The sequence below is a fragment of the Amblyomma mixtum genome, chromosome 3 (assembly GCF_055824585.1).
Source record: "Amblyomma mixtum isolate Tamu chromosome 3, ASM5582458v1, whole genome shotgun sequence".
Classification (NCBI taxonomy): domain Eukaryota; kingdom Metazoa; phylum Arthropoda; class Arachnida; order Ixodida; family Ixodidae; genus Amblyomma; species Amblyomma mixtum.
In genome coordinates, this window is record NC_143014.1 from 331,816,518 (window position 1) to 331,836,145 (window position 19,628).

Below are 19,628 nucleotides of genomic sequence, written 5' to 3' on the forward strand. Positions count from 1 at the left end.
GCCTATATAAAGAGTGACAACGCGCAAAAGGCAGACGCGAAAGGCAGGAAGCACGTGTAGTTCGCAGTGGTTCGCAACGGAAGCTTTGCGGCTTTCTGTGCACAGTCGCGTACAGTGCTGCGCAGGTTAGTGCCCTAAGGCCCATGAGAATAAATAAAGAACAGATACATTGTCAAATATGGTGTGGAAAAGTGAGAGCTGTTACTGCCTTATACTTATTGAGGTGTTTGTTAAAGTGCATTGTCTTTTATACTTGCAGCATTAAACACTTCTATTAATTGGTTCCAATGTTTTTACTTGGGCTGCTGCATTGTGCCATTTGTTTCACATGACTGATGTTTGCCGCATTCTTTTTATTTCAGAAATCCTGTGGGTGGGAAGATTACGGATGTGTGTTCCAAGATTGCCACATTTGAAGAGTCACATTTAAGAAATTTTTCGAATATAACCCATTGCTCTGCTGATGTATCATCAACCACAATAAAATATGCGTGCTATGCATCAAATTCTTTTGGTTTTCTTGCATCCCGCGGAGTGAAAAAAGCATGCATGCACCATATATGCGATTATTGGAGAAAGATCCGCCAATGGACGTACTCAACTGGACGTCCGTCGGCGGGCAAACCGTATACGTTTGGCCACCTTTCGGACGGCCGATGGACGTCTACCGGCTGTTTGCGGATGTTCAGCGGACGTACAGAACATCCGAAACAGACCTATACTCTGTATACAGACGTATACAGAGTGGCTAGTTTTTCGAGCACAATCTCTCTTCCATCCTTCAACAAATCTGCTGTTATCTGATCCTCACCATCTGCTTTTCCCTTTTGCATTGTTCCTAAGGCTTTCTTTACTTCCTCCTTCGTTACTGGCGGGATGTCTCAGTGCTGGGCTCTAGTGCCTCTCTCAGTAACATTCTGATTGCAATCGCTATGGTAAAGATTTGTGTAAAACTCTTCGGCTGCTTTAACTATCTTATCCATATTGTTAATGACATTGCCCTCTTTGTCTCTTATCACATACATCTAGTTTTTACCTATACCTAGCTTTCTCTTCACTGCTTTTAGGCTACCTCCGCTCTTCAGAGCATGCTCGATTTACTCCATGTTAAACTTCGTGATGTCAGCTACTTTGCGCTTATTTATTATTTTCGACAGCTCTACGAGTTCTATTCTGTCCATGGAGTTAGACGTCCTCATGCTTTGCCATTTCTTAATCAGATCTTTGGTCTCCTGAGATAGCTTCCCAGTATCCTGTCGAACCATCCTACCGCCTACTTCTACGGCACAATCCGTAATGATATCTGTGAGACGATCGTTCATTGTTTCAACATTACGGTCATCATCTTCAGTTCAAGCGAAAAATCTGTTCTGCAGGAAAATCTTGAATTCCTCTACTTTCCCTCTTAATGCTAACTCATTATTAGACTTCCTTTTCACTAATTTCCTCTGTTCTCTTTTCAAATCTAAGCTAATACGAGACCTTACCATTCTGTGGTCACTGCAACAGACTTTTCTGAGGACCTCCACATCCTCTATGCCAGGGTGAGCACACAGTATGAAGTCCATTTCATTTTTAGTCTCACCATTGGGGCTTTTCCATGTCCACTTCCAGTTAGCTCATTTGTGGAAGAAGGTATTCATGATCCGTAAATTATTTCTAACTGCGAACTCTACTAATAACTCTCTCCTGCTATTCCTAGAACCTAAGCTATAGTCACCTACCGCCTGGTCTCCAGCTTGCTTCTTGCCTACCTTCGCATTAATGTCGCCTATCAGTACAGTGTACTGTGATTTTACTTTGGTCATCGCCGATTCCACTTCTTCATAGAAGGTTTCATCGATCTGGTCATCATAGCTTGATATAGGCACGTAGGCCTGCACCACCCTCAGCTTATACCTCTTATTAAGCCCAGTTACGATAGCTGCCACCCTCACGTTAATACTATAAAACTCCTCGATGTTGCCAGCTATATCCTCATTGATGAGGAATCCCACGCCTAGTTCTCATCTGTCTGCTAACCTACGATAGCAAAACGTGCCCACCCTTTAGTACTGTATATGCCTCATCTGTCCTCCTGACCTCACTAAGCCCTATGACATCCTAATTAATATTGGCTAATTCCTCCAACAGCACTGCTAAACTAGCCTCACTGGATAAGGTTCTTGCATTAAACGTTGCTACGTTCAGTCTTCAATGTAGGCCTGTCTGGAGCCAATGATTCTTAGCACCCTCCACTGCGTCACAGGTCTGACTGCTGCCTTGGTCAGCTGCTCTGCAGCCACTGGGGGCTGAGGGTTAATTGGGTTGTTTATAGAAGGTTGCGGCCAAGCACTACACCAGGGTGGCCAAATCCTGCCTGTGGTGAGGAAGTGCATTGTCGGTTCTGTTGACCGAGATCAGGCCGCACCCCAGGCCTGTTCGTACAGTTCCATCAACACATGGAGTGTCCTCTTTCTAAAGAAACTCGGTGGAGAATTGTGAACACCGGAGACCCAAGGGGGGGGGGGGGGCTATGTCTTGCTAGGGCTAAGCCTCAGCGTGAGGCCCAGAGACTGAGCGTCACGAAAAACGTGGCCAAAAAAGGCCAGCACCCCAGAAAAGGGAGCCGGCGAGGTTCGCGACCGCGCACGGGAGGGTGATGAAACGGCCCACCTGAGTCTCCCAGTGCTGCAGGCCGGACAAACCGAGTGTTTTCTCGGTGAGGGCAGGCACTGTGGCAAACTACAGCAGGGCAATGGGCGGACAATCCCAAGCTGCAGAAACGGCCAAAAAACCGCTGACCAGCTGCAGGAACCGGCAGCGGTGGTCACAGGAACCGGAAGCGGTGGCCACAGGAACCGGAAGCGGTGGCCACAGGAACAGCCAGGACCGCCGGCCGCAGCTGAAAATAGACAAAACCTAGTAAAATTACGGAGCTGAGGAGTCAGCAGATCAAACAGTGTCTTCGTCCTCTTCCATGTAACACGTGAAGTGCAAATGTCTGAATAAAAAGCAAAAAAATGGAGATAAGCAAAACAATTTCATATTTCACTTCAGTATAATGCACTGTCTAACACTGTGCCCAAAGTATGAGAGCACAACAATCTCACTATGCAATAGTGAGAATTTTTTTAACAAAAGCCGACCAGCTACCCAAACAATATTTTATAACCACTCACCTAATGACATTTCTTTCAGAGCACTGGAAAAAAAAAGGTCACACCAGAAACCTGTTTTGTCCCCTGTTTAGGGGTAGAAGAGGAATAAAGCTAACAGCAAAAATGAGTATTAGATGACAATTTATCTGATAATAAATGGGCTAGGAAAAGATGCACCGAACAAACAACCAGTTCTCTGCCCAAGTAACATGAAAAGTATGGGAGGGGACATGCAGTTGAGAATGAGTAAAGCTTAGGCGGAATGACGAGAATAGAAAATGTGCACATGCCAGTCCGTCATGGTTAGCTCATGACAACAGTAATTAACTGGAGAGCACCGATGTGTACCTTTGTGATGTAGTGAGAATTTAATTTGACTGGTGGTAAAAAAACTATTTAGTTGGAAGTAGTTTCTAAAGCTCTACCTGTTTATGCAAAGAGGCATTAAAAACATGAATGCCATTTGTGTTGCTTGCGACAAGCCATTGGTACTGCCAGTAACCGTCCACCCTCAACTTTTTTTCTTTTAGTTCAGCCTGACAGTGATGCTTTTGAATCAGCTTGCATCTCTGGTACACAGAGAAAACAACCATAAAATATACAAAATGGTCACACCAGCGAATGGTAGTTCTGCCAATTTACCATGGAACATGCTGCATTCTGTACCAAAATGTTTCTTACACGGTATGGAAAGCTGGCACTCCAGCCTTTCAATGCTCTCCATATCTTTTGAATGTAGTCGCATTTCAACAGCTTTGTTCTACTTGGGAATGTTTATATTCCCCAGAATTTTCTCATTTTAATGTTTGATTACTTCCATTTCCTACAGCACGACAGAGAAGTTTTCAAATTAAGAAATTACATCTATAAACAAAGGAATGATCAAAAAATGTCCAATCAACTTGATGCTGCAGACAATACAAAACCCACCAAAAAGTAGAGCTACACTTCGCACACACGAAAAGAACGTTTGAAATCAAGTACCATGTCATTCATACTGGTTGCCTGTGCTTGAGCCTCTGGCTTCATCTTGAACATGTACAGATGCTGCACTCTATGTGGCCTTCCTAGGGCTTGGATGAGTTTGGCTGGTGCTCCTAGGAACTTTGCTGGTACTTTGGGCAGACTTTTCTGGGCTGCAATTTGTGATAACGTAAAGCCCATGAAGAACCTCTAAACAACATGCAGTTAACAGTGCTATACACATAGTATGTGCGTTTTTTTACTTAAGAAAAAATGCAAACATACAGACTGTTCCGCAATTAATGCTTCTCCCAGCTAAACTGGTGAATTTTTTGAGCTCAGCTTTGGCACAGAAATGGCGTTTGGTTGGCAGAATTGTTTTATACAACACTTTTTTGGGTACTTACCTGAATCAATAACAAGTAGCTGAATATTCTCATCGTCTGTGGCGACGACAAAATGAAACAGGCCGCTGCCTCAGCGATTGCACTGGTGACACCATTTCGTTGGTCGACCATGGAGATTAGAAGGATGGGGGTCTTTCAGCAATTGCTTTATCAATGACCACAAAAAGCTTATATTGGCCAAAACTGCACTAAATCTGAAGACTTTCGTGGTACACCATCGTCAAACCTCCTGCAAAGCAATTCGCCACCTCATTTTGCTGAGTCTCCCTGGCCTAAAAACGAGATGGCACCCATAGTGCAATCGTTGAGAAAGCGGCCTGATTCGTTATGTTGTCCCCGTAGACGATGCAAATATCCAACTTTTTCTTACCGAATCAGGCAAGTGCCTCAAACAAGTGTGGTATAAAACAATTCTGCCGAACAAATGCCATTTCTGTGTAAAATTTGAGCACGAACAATTCACTGTTTTAGCTGTGAGGTGTATTCTACGGTGCGCGTTTAATTGCAGAACACACTGTATTTGTAATGGTAGCCCCACTGCCTGAAAGGTAATACACTGGTGGCTTGCATGGTAGGTCATGAAGGCCTGTTCCAACTTGTGCAGTAAACAATACGAAAACCCACCTGGAGAGAGACAGACGGAAAAGTGGCAGAAGGAATGCAGGGAGGTTAACCAGAAGGATGTTTCGGTTGGCTACCCTGTACTGGGGGAGAGGGCACGTAAAAGGAAAAGAAGAAGTAGAGGAATGTGGTCCGGAGCAAACATGGCAAGCAAAGACATGCATGCTAAAAGTCGCAAGCCGCCGCAGATGTGGTGTGCACCTTGAGGGCAGCGGAGTGCTGTGACTTTCGTACAGTACAGTGACAGTCTTAAATCGTTAAACACAAGGCAGTCATATGATGTAGGTCTTGCACAGTTAAACAAGGCTGCTTGCCTTTGCGGTTGATAATACGGATGAAAAGGTGAGACACCCAACTTTTTGGAATGATGACACTGGAGGAGCCTTTGTGCCAGCTGCCGAAGAACTGTGAGAACCAGATTAAACACATCCCTGCACTGCATTTCGTGCATCTGGCATGTGCAGGCTGGAAAACAGCATATGCATGGTGTCAATTAAGGTCTTCAGCATTGCAATAACTAGCTCGTCTTCGATGCAAACCAGTTCCTGGTCTAGTGCTCGACCAGCAGGACACGGAGTGCGCAGTGCGTGCTCAGTATTGAAGGAGTGCAATGCTTTGGTACTGATGGCTAAGGCACTTGCAGGCCTCGGCCCTGTTTCAGAGTTTCGCCTTTTGCTCGATTAGCAATGGGCTCGAGACTTAGGGCATGCAGTACCTGTTTGGTGACTGCAGGTGTATGCAGCTCCGGTAGGGATGGCCAAGGCATGTCTGCGACAGTTGTATCTGCTTCACAGTCACAAGGCTCCTGTGTTTTGGAATAGCATGTGGAGCAAAAGGACTAGTTGCAGAAGGTATAACAGCACACAGCACATGCAAGAAGAATATTTGAAATCAAGAAGCATGTCTTTCATACTAACTACTTGTGCTAAAGCTATGAACTCAGTGTGGTTTTTCTGGGGCTTGGACCAGTTTGCCTGGATGTCAACATAATTTTTTTTGTGCTTTAGGCAGTTTTTTGGCTGCAGTTAGAGATAATATAAACCGATGAGAATCTCAAATATGATGCTGTTGACATTGCCATGTGCATGTGTATGTTCCGACTTATGCGAAAATGCAAACATATTGATAATGGTAGCACCACAGCCCCATCATTAGGACATAGGTTGGCGGCTAGCATGGTAGGTAGCCAAGGCTACTTTCATCAGAAGAACCAGGGGAAGAGATTATCCTAGAGAACTATTGCTGCCAACCACGGCCCCTACCTGGAATAACAGAAGCCCATGACTATGTGGCTTTGTGCTGGTGTACACAGGTAGCATCGCTTCGAAAACTTTCCCCTTTAATTACGGCACTCACATGCTAAACAGTGTTTTACACTACTGATACTTGGAATCACCTAGGTTTTCTTCACAATAACTACTCCCCTTTGCAAGACTTCTCACAAGCCACTGCCACTTATAGTGTGGCAATTAAATATTCTGCTTTGCTCTCGCTATGTCAAAGCTACAGTGAATATAAAAAATGATGCACTGCCACACGATTACTGCACACTCAGCATCGTATTTAGGCAGCACTTTACTAACCGACTCCACCTTTCTCGACTTTGCCAATGCTTTCGATAAGGTGTCACATCACTTGGTCACTCTTTCTTAAAATAGGTTTCCTGAATATTGACCCTAATCTTCTCAAACAGATTGAATATATTTTGACTAACCACACTTAGTTTGTATCAGATAATGACTCTCTGTCATCACCTTGTGCCATAACGTCTGGTGTTGCCCAAGGCTTTGTTCCGAGTCCTTTACTGATTTTACTATATATTAATGAGCTTCGAGTTTTAAGAATACTTCCCTCCTGCAGTCCGATCTTGATAACATCTTTATTGGGTTCAGCGATGGTGTGTGGTTCTTAACCCACCAGAGTGTAAAGTGACGTCCATCTCATGCCAATCTAACCTGTCCAAAAGGTTTCATTACAAGATTAATAGAGCTTCTCTAGAGAGCATCTTATACTATAAATATCTTCGTGTTCACACCACTAACAACTTATCCTGGTGCATGCTCGAGTATGTCCCTAATAATGCAAGCCATGCCCTTCGCTACATATGCAGAAACTTCTCTCAGGCTTCATCCCATCTGAACTTACTTTTATATCAAACACTAATACGACCTAAGTTAGAATACGCATCGTTCATATGGGACCCCGCACAACTCACTTTAATCGACACTACAGAGTCGGTGCAGAATCGGTCGGCTTGCTTCGTTTTGAATTATTCTCGCATCGCCAGTGTTTCTTTAATGAAATTGAAACATGGTCTGACTAATCTTGCAGTTCATAGAAACATTTCATGCTTCAGTTTTTTCCACAGCATTTTCTTTCATAACCAGATACTAAAACAGGAATTTTTTTCTCCAGTCCCATGCAAGTCATGACGTGTTGAGCATCTGCATAATGCCCTGTCAGCCCTGAGGGCATTTTAATAGATAAGTAAACATGACACAAGATGAAACTGCTTTTGGCAAGAGGATGCACATGTCAAATTACTGATGACCAAGAACAAGAACTCATTTAAGACTGTGCACAGCTGCAACCACAATTCACCACATCATCGTCTTCTGATGACTGAATGTGGTCTGTTTCCTCTGCTCTGGATAGCTGTGCCCGTGCCATTAGGTATAAAGCTGCAAAAGCACTCAAAGATAAATCAGGGTGCACGAGAAACATATCTTCCCTTACTTACAAAACAGCAGCCATTTAAGTGCACCAAAACAACATTCACTCAGTACCTTAGATGAACGAATGATATACTTAAACTTTCTCATGAGAAGGACAAACTATGGAATGACTATAAACAAGATGTCGAGAATCTTGCCTTGAAAGAGTATAGGGCACATCATAATAAGCTTACTGCTATGCTGAGGCATAGCAAAGAAGCAATATTTTTCTGCTGAGTTTTCTAGGTGCAGCAGCAATACGAGGAAAACTTGAGTCTATTAAATGAATTATTAGGTAGACAGAAGAAATCTAATTTGGATGAGAAGTTGCACTGTACTTTTCTGAAAGCAGATCCTTTGACCATTGCAAATTCTTTTAATGATGCGTTTGTATCATCCGTAGGGAACTTAAAAAACAAACTGTCGTTTCTACCATTCAATACCAAGGCAAGAAAACAATTAATTCTGCTGCTTTTCCTCCTGTTGATCAAGATGAGTTGTGGAACCTTATTAGGACGCTACCAGACAGCAAACCACCAGGCTACGATAAGATTAGACTGCGTGATTTGCGAAACAATTACTCCAAACTTAAAGATGTACTTTTACATATACTTAATGGATGTTTCAAGACAGGAGAAATACCATCAGGTCTGAAGATCTCAGTACTAAGACCCATCTACAAGTCAGGAAAAAAGACAGATCAAACAAATTAAAGACCAATTGCCATACTACCAGTCATTAGCATCCTGATGGAAAAAATTGTGCACCAATATATGACATGTTTTTATGAGAAGTATTCTTGTTTGAGTACTACACAGTATGGTTTCCTTCTTAATATTGGTGCGGTTGAGCTTCTCGAAGATTGCTGTGATTTTATCAATGATAACTAGGATGGTAATCAATGTGTTTTTGGATTATTTTTAGATTTATCGAAAGCATTCGATACCGTGGAGCACTCTGTTTTGTTAAGTAAGTTGGAAAGTATTGGATTCCGTGGTCCATACCAACAATTTTTTTCAAGTTACCTTTCGCACCGTAAACAAGTAGTGAAAATTAAAGAATAATTTAGTACTTTTTCTGATATTCAGTACGGCGTTCCACGAGGTTCTGTTTTGGGACCCTTTTTGTTTAATATTTATGTAAATGATATGGTTAACCTAACATTAAATGCAAAATTATTTCAGTATGCTGATGATACAGCTTTAGTGATATCCCATGAATCAAGCCCACTCGCACTGAAATTACTTCAGTACGATATCAATAAAATAGTAGACTGGTTATCTGGAAATCAAATATACATAAACATAAACAAAACTGTGTTAATATGTTTCAGAAATCCGCACAAGAATGTTGATCTTACCCAGTCGGTTCTACTGCATGGTAGCAACTGTGCCAATTGCGAATGTTCGCCACTACCCTACTCGAGCAGTGTTAAATATCTTGGCCTATATCTTGATTCCAACATGTGTGTGTCTTCCCAAATTGTCTATTTATTAAAACGACTCCGTGCTCTTTCTGTCCAGCTTTATCGTATAAAATACACTACACCTATAAACTTGTGTCAGACTGTGTATAGATCTTTAGGAGAATCTATCCTTAGATACAGTGTTTCAGTGTATGGTTCTTGGGCACCTTCTAAGATTAAGAAGGTAGATAGTTTCCTGTGCAGAATCTCCACTAATTTATTGTATGGCACTGCTCACGAGAAGTTCGACCATAACACCAGAATGGTTAAATCAGGAGTTATTCCTCTGCATGACTTGTACTTGCAGGTGGTAGTTCTGAGAAATTACTTTTCAGCACAGTTTAAACAGCCAGATAAAAAACCAGAGTCACTTAGGCACATAGCGCGTTATAAAGTTCCCAGGGTTTACACACATTATGGCAAAAGGACACGACAGTTCTATATACCCTACCATTTTAACAAACAACCTGCTAAGGTGTTTGGTTGTGATTCGTTGACGGCTGTGAAATCTGGACTGCAAGCGTGGTTTGAAAGTTTCAAAGAAAGGAAATACTGAGTTGCTTTGTAATTTCTATCTTGTTTTTGAAATTTGTGTTCCATTTATTAACTGCAGATTTTCTTTTCTTTACATAATTATCAATCGCTAAATTTGTTGACTGAACTATATGCAATATTTCGGCTTTGTGTTATTGCTTTTTTTTTTCTTCTTCTTCTTTATGGATTGTAAATTGTGCACTTTCAGCGCTTTGTATTGACCGCATGCTGTTGTGACTGCCGTGGCCCGCCCACAAGTGCTTGCGCTTCTGCGGGCACACGCTATGTACTGTGTATATATATCTTGCAATAAAATTCCTGTATGTATGTATGCATGTATGTATGTAATACTGACATGCATGATGATGATGGTGATGGATATTTATGGCGCAAGGGCATCTGTGGCTAAACAGCGCCATGACACAAGGTATTTTTCTTCAATTCAAGGTGGGGTCAAACACCCATTTCCCAAGCATTTCACCCCAGATAAGCCACAAGCAGCCAGAACTGTGTACAGCCAGCTTGCAGGACCCACAGCAACACTGTCATCTTCAAAAAACCAGGCCACTGCAAAGATCAGCACCAGCAGTTTGCCTTAAGGATGACTTAATACACTGCATGATTTTAAATAATATTGTGATGCTTTTACCCAAACCCCCTTGAGCAAGAAATTGCATTGGAAAAACTGTAGCATTGATGATTTTACAGACAAATGCGTGCCAAACACTGTTACGCAGTTATTTTGTTACTAACTGTGTTTACAAGCAACACATTTGTATTTTGTTTTGCTGTGGAACATATTGGGCATTTCTGCTGGTCATAGAACATAAACGAAAACTTATACTATGAAAGTCCGAAAAACAAAGACATCACATGAACTAAGAACAAAAACCACGCAAAGGATGATACACAGGGAAGAAGTAGACAGGACGAGCGCGGACTTGCAACTGTTTATTGAAACACATCTTCCTTCCAACACCAACCCTACGCATGTGCAACAAGCAATCTCTATCTAATCGAGTTCAGGAACTTCAGTTCCTTCTTGTACAGATGGACCGAAGCCTCGCTTACACACTTTTCGGGCCCATATCTATCAATCTGCCAGGCTTCGATGACCTCACGTGTTTTCTGGTCTTTGGCCCTTCCGATTATCTTTGTGCACTCAAAGATTGGCGTGCATATTTTGTCACACGAAAGACAGTGTTTTGGCAAATGCATGCCGCTGTGAGAGCCCAACGAATTTTTTTAAGAACAAAAGCAGGCTGTGGTGTTAACCACAAAATCAAGTTCGTGTCCTGTAGAATGGGAGTAGTGTACGAAATCCCGCTTAGTTGCGGCTCGGTTTACGTGGGACAAATGGGACGCAGCATCAATAAGCGCCTGCAAGAACATAAAAATTCGTTGGGCTCTCACAGCGGCATGCATTTGCCAAAACACTGTCTTTCGTGTGACAAAATATGCACGCCAATCTTTGAGTGCACAAAGATAATCGGAAGGGCCAAAGACCAGAAAACACGTGAGGTCATCGAAGCCTGGCAGATTGATAGATATGGGCCCGAAAAATGTGTAAGCGAGGCTTCGGTCCATCTGTACAAGAAGGAACTGAAGTTCCTGAACTCGATTAGATAGAGATTGCTTGTTGCGCATGCGTAGGGTTGGTGATGGAAGGAAGATGTGTTTCAATAAACAGTTGCAAGTCCGCACTCGTCCTGTCTACTTCTTCCCTGTGTATCATCCTTTGCGTGGTTTTCGTTCTTAGTTCATGGATTACCAACTAGCCCCCCATCGTACACTCCTTAAAGACATCACAGTGTGCCAGAGGTATAACATTAAGGATGAAGCTTTAAAGGGGCTGCGAAACACTGCCTGGGGGAATACCGGCTATACTTCAGGTGGGTTCTTTATGTCACACAGATGCTGACTTAAAAAAAATTACAGGAATCGATGCACAGGAACGGGAGTTATTCAGTGAAGAAATTTCAAAATACAAGCAAACAAAACGCTGCCCTCAACTCGATTTTGGCGGGGCTTCCCACTCCTATTTCGCTCTCCCAATGACGGCACCTGGCGCAACCAATCAAAACAGCCAGCCAGAGCATGTCGCGGAAGATTGTACTCCATGGTTGCCTGCTCTCTGTAACTCGTTCTTGCTGAGACAGGCAGCGTTGTTTCCATGCCAGAGCGCCCTGTTGGTGTATTTTTATTTTACTTGCTTTGCAGGGCTTTTTCTAAGACGAACAAATTGTTTTTGTTGATCTAATTAAAATGCAGACAGGTGACAAAATGTGTCTCTATTTATTCACACAATTTGCAGTATATTTACTGTTTGTCCGGTCATCAAGCTCGCGCCATGTGATGTCATATCCACTGCTAAAAACCCGCCACTGTGTGGCGACACCATCAGAGCCATAAAGTTGTTTTTGGGAGGACATTAAAATATTAAAAAAAGGAATGTACGCGGTATTACCGACGCTAATAGCACCATTATAACTCACTGTATGCAATCAACATGCAAAACAGTTAACTAAGATTACAAAATGAACAAGGGAGGGGAAAACCTCAGGTTGCTAGAGCCAACGTTTCGACAAGGGGACTTGGGCCCCTTTAAGAAGATTGTGTTGTACTCCAATTATAAATCTTTCCAAGACAGTCTGGTATAGCATAACAAGACAAAGACAGGACAAGGTGCACTAAAAAAATGCTGAGAACTACACCTGGACGTGTGAATGAAGCAATGGTAGAATCTCATACACTGATGGTGTTCCTGGCAACGCAAGATGACGAACTTGCATTTGATATCTGTCAAGCGCCATGCCAAGGGCTCAGATAGATTGTGAACTCTGAGAACATCAAGCAACAACGATTTCGCACACTTAGAAAAAAGGTCTTTTGCCTGCTACAGTTCTCTGCCAATCCTCATCAAACACAAAATTAAAGATTAGGATTACGCTACTATCTAAAAGCATGCAGTAGTTGTCACCAGTGCTACATTTGAGGATGAAACCTGGAGAGACAGCTGCAAGATTTTCTGGGCCCTTGCAAGTTACTGGCATTGGACCACCTTCATGAAGATCCTTGAGAATGACATTACAAGAGGACATATTTGGTACACATGACATGTACAGCTCTCTTTTGGTCACAAGCTCATGAGTCCTGTTACTCAGCTAAAGAGGTGTTTTCTACTTCGGACAAGACTTCAGCTGGTGCTGGAAGTTTTTTCCAGAAAAGGCACTGAGACATGCAACAAATATTGTCTCACATGTGATCAACCCACGCACATTGTAGCGTATCTGAGCGTGACCATACAATGTACCAAAACATGTTGCAAAGTAGCACAGCAGATCATCTGCATACCCATTCAAAGCCATGCACAAAGAAGAGCTGGCAGGAATTCAGTTAGCAGTGTGAAAAACGATACAAAATGCTCATACTGTTTTCAAGGCGAAACACACTTCAGGACTATATGGCCTGCATACAAAAAAGAAAGCATGCAACTCAGTAGCTTACCACTGAACGATGTGTTTGAGAGATTGCTGCGGTCGTGCAAACTCTGAAAGACACGGGTTTGATCCCGGCTGCGGCGGTCGAATTTCGATGGAAGCGAAATTCTAGAGGCTCATGTACTGTGTGATGTCAGTGCATATTAAAGAACCCCAGGTGGTCGAAACTTCCAGAACCCTTCACCACGGCGTCCCTCATAGCCTGAGTTACTCTTGGAAGTTAAACCCCCTAAACCACAGCCAACCAAACTAAGCACAAGTGACTACTAAAACTAAGCAAGGCCTCCAAAAACAAGTCATACAGATGAGGATGATGTGCAGTAGTGCAGGCTATGCTCTGACCACAGAACAAGTAACTTCTTAGTCACTCCTATGCTCACCATGTGCAAATAATCCAAGGGGAAAGTAGACACTATGCTAACTGGAGGCTTCTTGAGGGGGTGTCTTTTGTATGGTGTTTCTTCTACACTTGACAGGTAAAATCATCACCTGTGTGAGGAAGGAATTTTCTGCCAGTGAACACACCCCTTCGATCCCATACCCAGAAGATACCCAGAATGAGTTTTTGCACCAGGAATGAAAGCATGTGGTGGTGCCCCAGAAAAAACTGTTTTAATTCCTACAGTTAATTGCCTGCCGCTGACACACAGTCCTTTTTGCATCACGTTACATACTTTGCCCACAAGCAGAGACGAAAAGGTATCAGTAGACTCCGGCTTTGCATAGCCCTATTAGCAGCCCACAACAAACATACCACTACCTGAATATCATCTGTTCTAAAATAGGCCGTAGCAGGCTTGCAGAGGTTTTTGTCAATAGCACCCCATCATTAAAGAAAACGTTTTTCTCGCAATGGCACTCATGAAATGTCCAAAACTGACAACAGGACAGTCTTCAAACAGGTTTGCAACACTATCTGTACATACCTTCCAGAAGGCACACTGATAGCATCTGCACTCCTAGGAGTTGCAAGTGGTGTTCTAATGTCTAAACGTAAATCTCCAAAACATGAACACCAGTTATGAGCTTGAAGTTTTTTTTAAGAGTTGGCTGAGAGCAGTGTCTGAAACACTATTTCAACAAACCCGGATGGTCAAAAAGTCTTCCATGCTTTCATGGGTCATTTATCTATGCACTTGTTGCCACTATAGTATAGCTTTCTGATCTAACAAAAGCTACAAGCATTTGCTATCTGAGCTACTGTAGCTGTCCTCCACCGTACTTTCTTGCACACATGAATGTTGCTCACTTGAGCAGAGGAATTCTGCCTCAAAGGCTGCCAGTGTTGAACACCCTGGCCTTCCTTCATCTGCAGATTGAAGTGGCTCAGGCAACGGGCTCTGGAAAAGTTCAGATTCTCTCAGCGACAACATTAGGCGCTGGTGTCTCTGCTAAAGAGAAAATTCATTGAATGCTTTTTTGTGCCTTGTTGCCATTCCTCAAGTGTAAGACACAAGCATGTTTTCTACCTACCTTTCGGAGAGTCAGACTTCACCAGTATGCATGTCGCAGGAAATGGGTAGAAATATATAAGAGCAGACCAAACAATATACCCTTCATGCTGGGGCTTGCAACACAAAGCATTCACAGGTCAGAATCCATGGCCAGACAGAGAAGCTGTTAACCTGCGAAGGACACGGCGAGATTAAAAAAATGTAGTGGGGTTTAACTTGATTCCGAAGCACCACGTGGGCTAAGAGGGCACGCAGTAGTGGAGGACTCAGGAATAATTTCGACCATATAGGATTTTGAACATGCGTTAACACACACAGCTAGCACATGGGTGCCTTATGTATATTGCCTGCACCCAAACAGGGCTGCCATGTCCAGGATTGAATTCAGGGTCCCCAGCTTAGCAGTGGAGCACCGTAACCACTGCGGTGGTTGTAGTATGATATCATACAGTTTGAAAACTACAGTGCAACAAGCGTCGTCAAGGGCGAATTTGAATTCATAGCACAATCGGCTGCCAAAACAAAGAGCAGCAGCGTGATGCCATTCATGGAGTCGAGAAATAGCTGACATGTACACAAATCTTGTCAGTATGACGACAAACATGTGTCATTACGAAATGATGAGGATACAGCACGGGGAACAATAATAGCTGTCGTATGAACAAGTAGGCACACAGGGTGTTAAGATACGCATTTCACAATGAGAGGATTAAATAGGCACAACCATTAACTGACGCAGCTGTTTGCGGAATTGCAGGCACATGTAGAAAGAAAAACATGCCAGGACTTCAAGGTTGGAAAGCAACCACGAGATGAGCTCAGAAACGAAAATACATAAATATCATCCACCATTTACATAAGAATACGAAGAGGTTTAAAAGAAAAAATAAGAATAATCGTGCCTCAGATTGTGCCGCATCCACCATTGACAGTCGCCATCACTCAGTAAAGCTGCAGGAATGGCTAAGGTGCCACAAAAATAGTGCGCGGCTGACAAAATCCCACCACAGCCAGTCACACATGACCCAGCTTCCATAGTGGCCAATGCTACAGTATATGGAACAAATATGGATCGAGGGGCTTGGCCAAATGAGAACGCTTGGAGCCTAGAGTTAAGCTTGCAGTAGCGGCGCAAAGCAATGACAGTCGTGCACAGTATAGCTGCGTAAGTTGCCCGGGTTTGGATTCAAAACAAGCATTAGCATATTTGTGTACTTTGCTTTTAATTAATTTTCAACTGACAATAATGATCAAAAACTGTTTTAGCTTCACATGGCATTCAAAAGCTTTGCAGCTAACGGCAGGCGGTTTAAAATTAGGTGTATGTTCCTTCAGGTGCAGTAAATTTTCTTGTTTGAAATTTCGATGCAAAGAGGATGACACAACAGGAATGAGTGGCCAACTAGCTCACCACCAAGATGTCCTGAATTTTGTAGGCAGCCAGATTAAAGTAGCATTTCTTTGCTCAGTCACACACAGGGCGCTTCATCCAGAAAAATTGGAACGTACTTCATGTTGAAGGTTTTTTAATTATATTTTATTCTCATAAAACTACTGCAATGAATTAACTGATTTTTGGATCAAGTTAGCAATATTGGCATGCATATAAAGAGGCATGCTTCTTAAGCCAGTAGAGTATGCACATGCACATCTGCTTATTGGCGCTTCAGGGGTATGTCTTGAAAACTTCAAGTGCAACATATCTACGAAACGTTAATGCAGGTTCCCGAAGTATAGTACCAGCCATGTCAAGTCCAGGCAAGCTGCGTCAAGTCGGCTAGTAGCTGGGCTTGGTTTCCTGAGCAGTGAGCAAAAACTCCACGAGTGGTGTCAACCGAAAACACCATGTGCTTCAATTTAAACCTAGGGCAGGTTCCAATTCCAGAATTTAAAATTAGAAAACCATGGAAATTTCTACTCTTGCTTGTGGCTAGGCTTTTAAAAATGCTTTGTTATTATTATTTTAGTTGCATTTCTCAATTTTTTACACTGTACTGCAAAATTGCAACAATTACATTAAAAACCACTTTATGTTTTCAATGTTTTCTAGCTAATGCAGACAAGGACTCAAGAAATCAAATATTTTTTCTGATTTTTTAGGTTGGAGTGATTTGCAGTCCGTTGCAAAAGCACGTTTTTAGTTTAGAACGTTAGAACCCACTTTTCGGGTGCTTACTGATAGTGGTTTAATTTATTGACCATGGGCGTCGAGGCAATTCATTAACACCTGGCAGAGGAGGCCAAAGGTGCAAATTCTATGTGCAAATGTTGCGTATTAAGGGCACGCCTGGACAGCGCTGGCCAAGGAAACACCAAACTAGCATTGTGCATGGATGCTCTAGAAAGAGAGCTAGAGGTTGAGAAGGCAGAAAAGCGAATCTTCAAGAACAGCTTGGTCACTTGGAAGCAAAAATGGCTGACACTGCCACCAGAAGCCACGTGAATGGGGCCAGCACTGGCAGGGACAACAATAAGAAAGTAGGTCAAGCAGGTTTGAGCAGTAACAGCTATGCACAGGTGGTACGGGCGTAGCCAGGGGGTGTTTCAGTGTCAGAACACCCCTCGAAGTTTTCCGAGCACTGCGTCCCCCTCTACCCCCTCCTTTCCGCCTTTTTTTCGTGCAGGCTATTTACACAGCACATCAATATACTAAAATGTAAAGTGAAAATAAGAAGGGTGTCAGTTTATTCTTGGAATGATTGATGTACATTGTCACGTCGCTATAATAGGAAGTGGAAGTCAGTGCAGAGAGAGCCACTCTTCTTCATCACCACACGGCGTATGGCACTCCTTTGAACTGTAGGTAAAGTTCACCCAATTAAACATACCTTTTCACAACAGCCTGCTTTATCATCCTTTGCATTATCCTCAAATGATCATAAACTATCGCAAATATAAGAGGTGCTTTTTTTTTAGAGCGCCTCTTGCTGATCGGCCTACGTTCACATGCATTGGGTAGAAGTTTTGACAAATAGTACCATTCGTTCACAGTTGCTGATTTTCTTGTGGAGCAGAACCTTTTTTGTTGTTTTATAGTATGTGCAAAAATTGTAATTAGCGGCGATTTTTAGTATGATGCTTTTTTTGGAAGAAAACAAATGTTCTTTAAGCCTAAAGTCCCCGGTATCATGCGTGCACTCGTATTTTTATGTTGATTTTAGAGTGAACGAAACAACTAACCTTTCGGTTTTAATAATGCAGAGAAATTAAGATATTGTTAGGGCACAGGCTCTCTATTTTTGTTGCCCAGAGGCGTATAATACCCCTAAAAATATTTTTGGTTATGCCATTTGGCGGGGCTAAATGATGTCCTTGATGGTGACGCTGCACAAGTGGTGGAAAGATTAGCTGAGGGAGTTGACAGTACAAGGGCAATGGGACAGCAAGTGTGCAGATTGTGGTGTGCACAGTAGTGGAGGTGCAAGAACGGAACAGAGAGCCTGACAAGGATGTGGTGACCCTTGGAGGTAAGGAAATTAAGCCAGGAGAAAGGCTTTCAAGTGGCAGACATAAATAAGGAAGTGCATGGAGCAGGCTTTGGCAGAGCGTTTACACCAGATGGCAACCAACTGAGTGGAAGGATAGAAGCAGAAATCGGCTGGCATTTGGGAGGCCGGGCCATAGCTTTTTTAGGATGTCCACGACGGCTCTGGGCACAGGGATAGGTGGATGAGAAGAAGAATGTGTAATAACCAGGCTGAGCCCAACAAAATGGCCAGTAGGAGGCCCAGTAAGAAAACTACCCAAAAGAAATTTAACACCAGAATCAGTTACATAAAAATGCAAGGAGGTAAAAGGAGACTAAAATGGTCAGAAATAGAACAGCAGTTAAAAGACCGTGAATTAGGTAGGTACACCCTGTGCGAGACACATCTCAGAGATCTAGAAGATCGACCAATTATTCATGGCTACATCTGGAAAGGGTGCAACAGAACAACGAAGAAGAGGGCAGGGGTAGGTATGCTGATACATTAATGAACAAACTAGCAAAGAATAAAATCAACTTGCAAAGAACATGTCTGAGTATCAGAAACAACTGCTGGTAAAGGGAGATGGCAAGGCATAGGGACAGGGGTAAAAGCAGGCCAGAAAACAAGTTTCTAGTTAAGTGTCTTAGTGACGATATAAAACAGTTTGGAGACTGTGCTGATATTATTCTGCTGGGTGACATGAATGGCCACAGTGAGGATTTGGATGGATACACAGATTGTAACGGGAAGTTAATGGTAGACATCTGTGAGTGGCACGACCTAGTTATTGTGAATAGAGTAACTAAATGTGGGGTACAAATCATGTGAGAATTTTGTAACTGGCAGAAGACCATTGACTACTGCCTAATGTCGCAGGGAATCTGCAGCAAGTTTGCAAGAATGGAAGTAGACGAAGAGGGGGAGTACAGTCTGGTAATTGATCATACATGTATTAGTCTGCAGTTGGGAGCCCTGATCAAAAGAGAAATGCAGAGAAGTAAAAAAGTGAACGCAAAATCAAAGGACGAACAAATAGCACTAAGAGCAGCAGGCATAGAGGAAACAATATAGAAATGCCTAATGGAAAAGTGGGATTATAATCAGTTGAAACAGCTAATTAGTACAAAAATGAAAGAAGTAAAAGGGGTAAACCACTGGAAAGGAAAAAGGAAGCCATGAACTTGGTGGAATAAGGAAATTAAGGAGGCCATCAAACAATGACGGGTGGCCTCAAGGGAACACAGCGAAGCAAAAAAGGCACAGTTATCTCAAGAGGAAATACACCAAAAATGGGAATCTTGTCAAGAAAAGAAACAGCAAGCGCAGGTCCTCGTCAAGGCTCAAATACAGCAGTCCACTG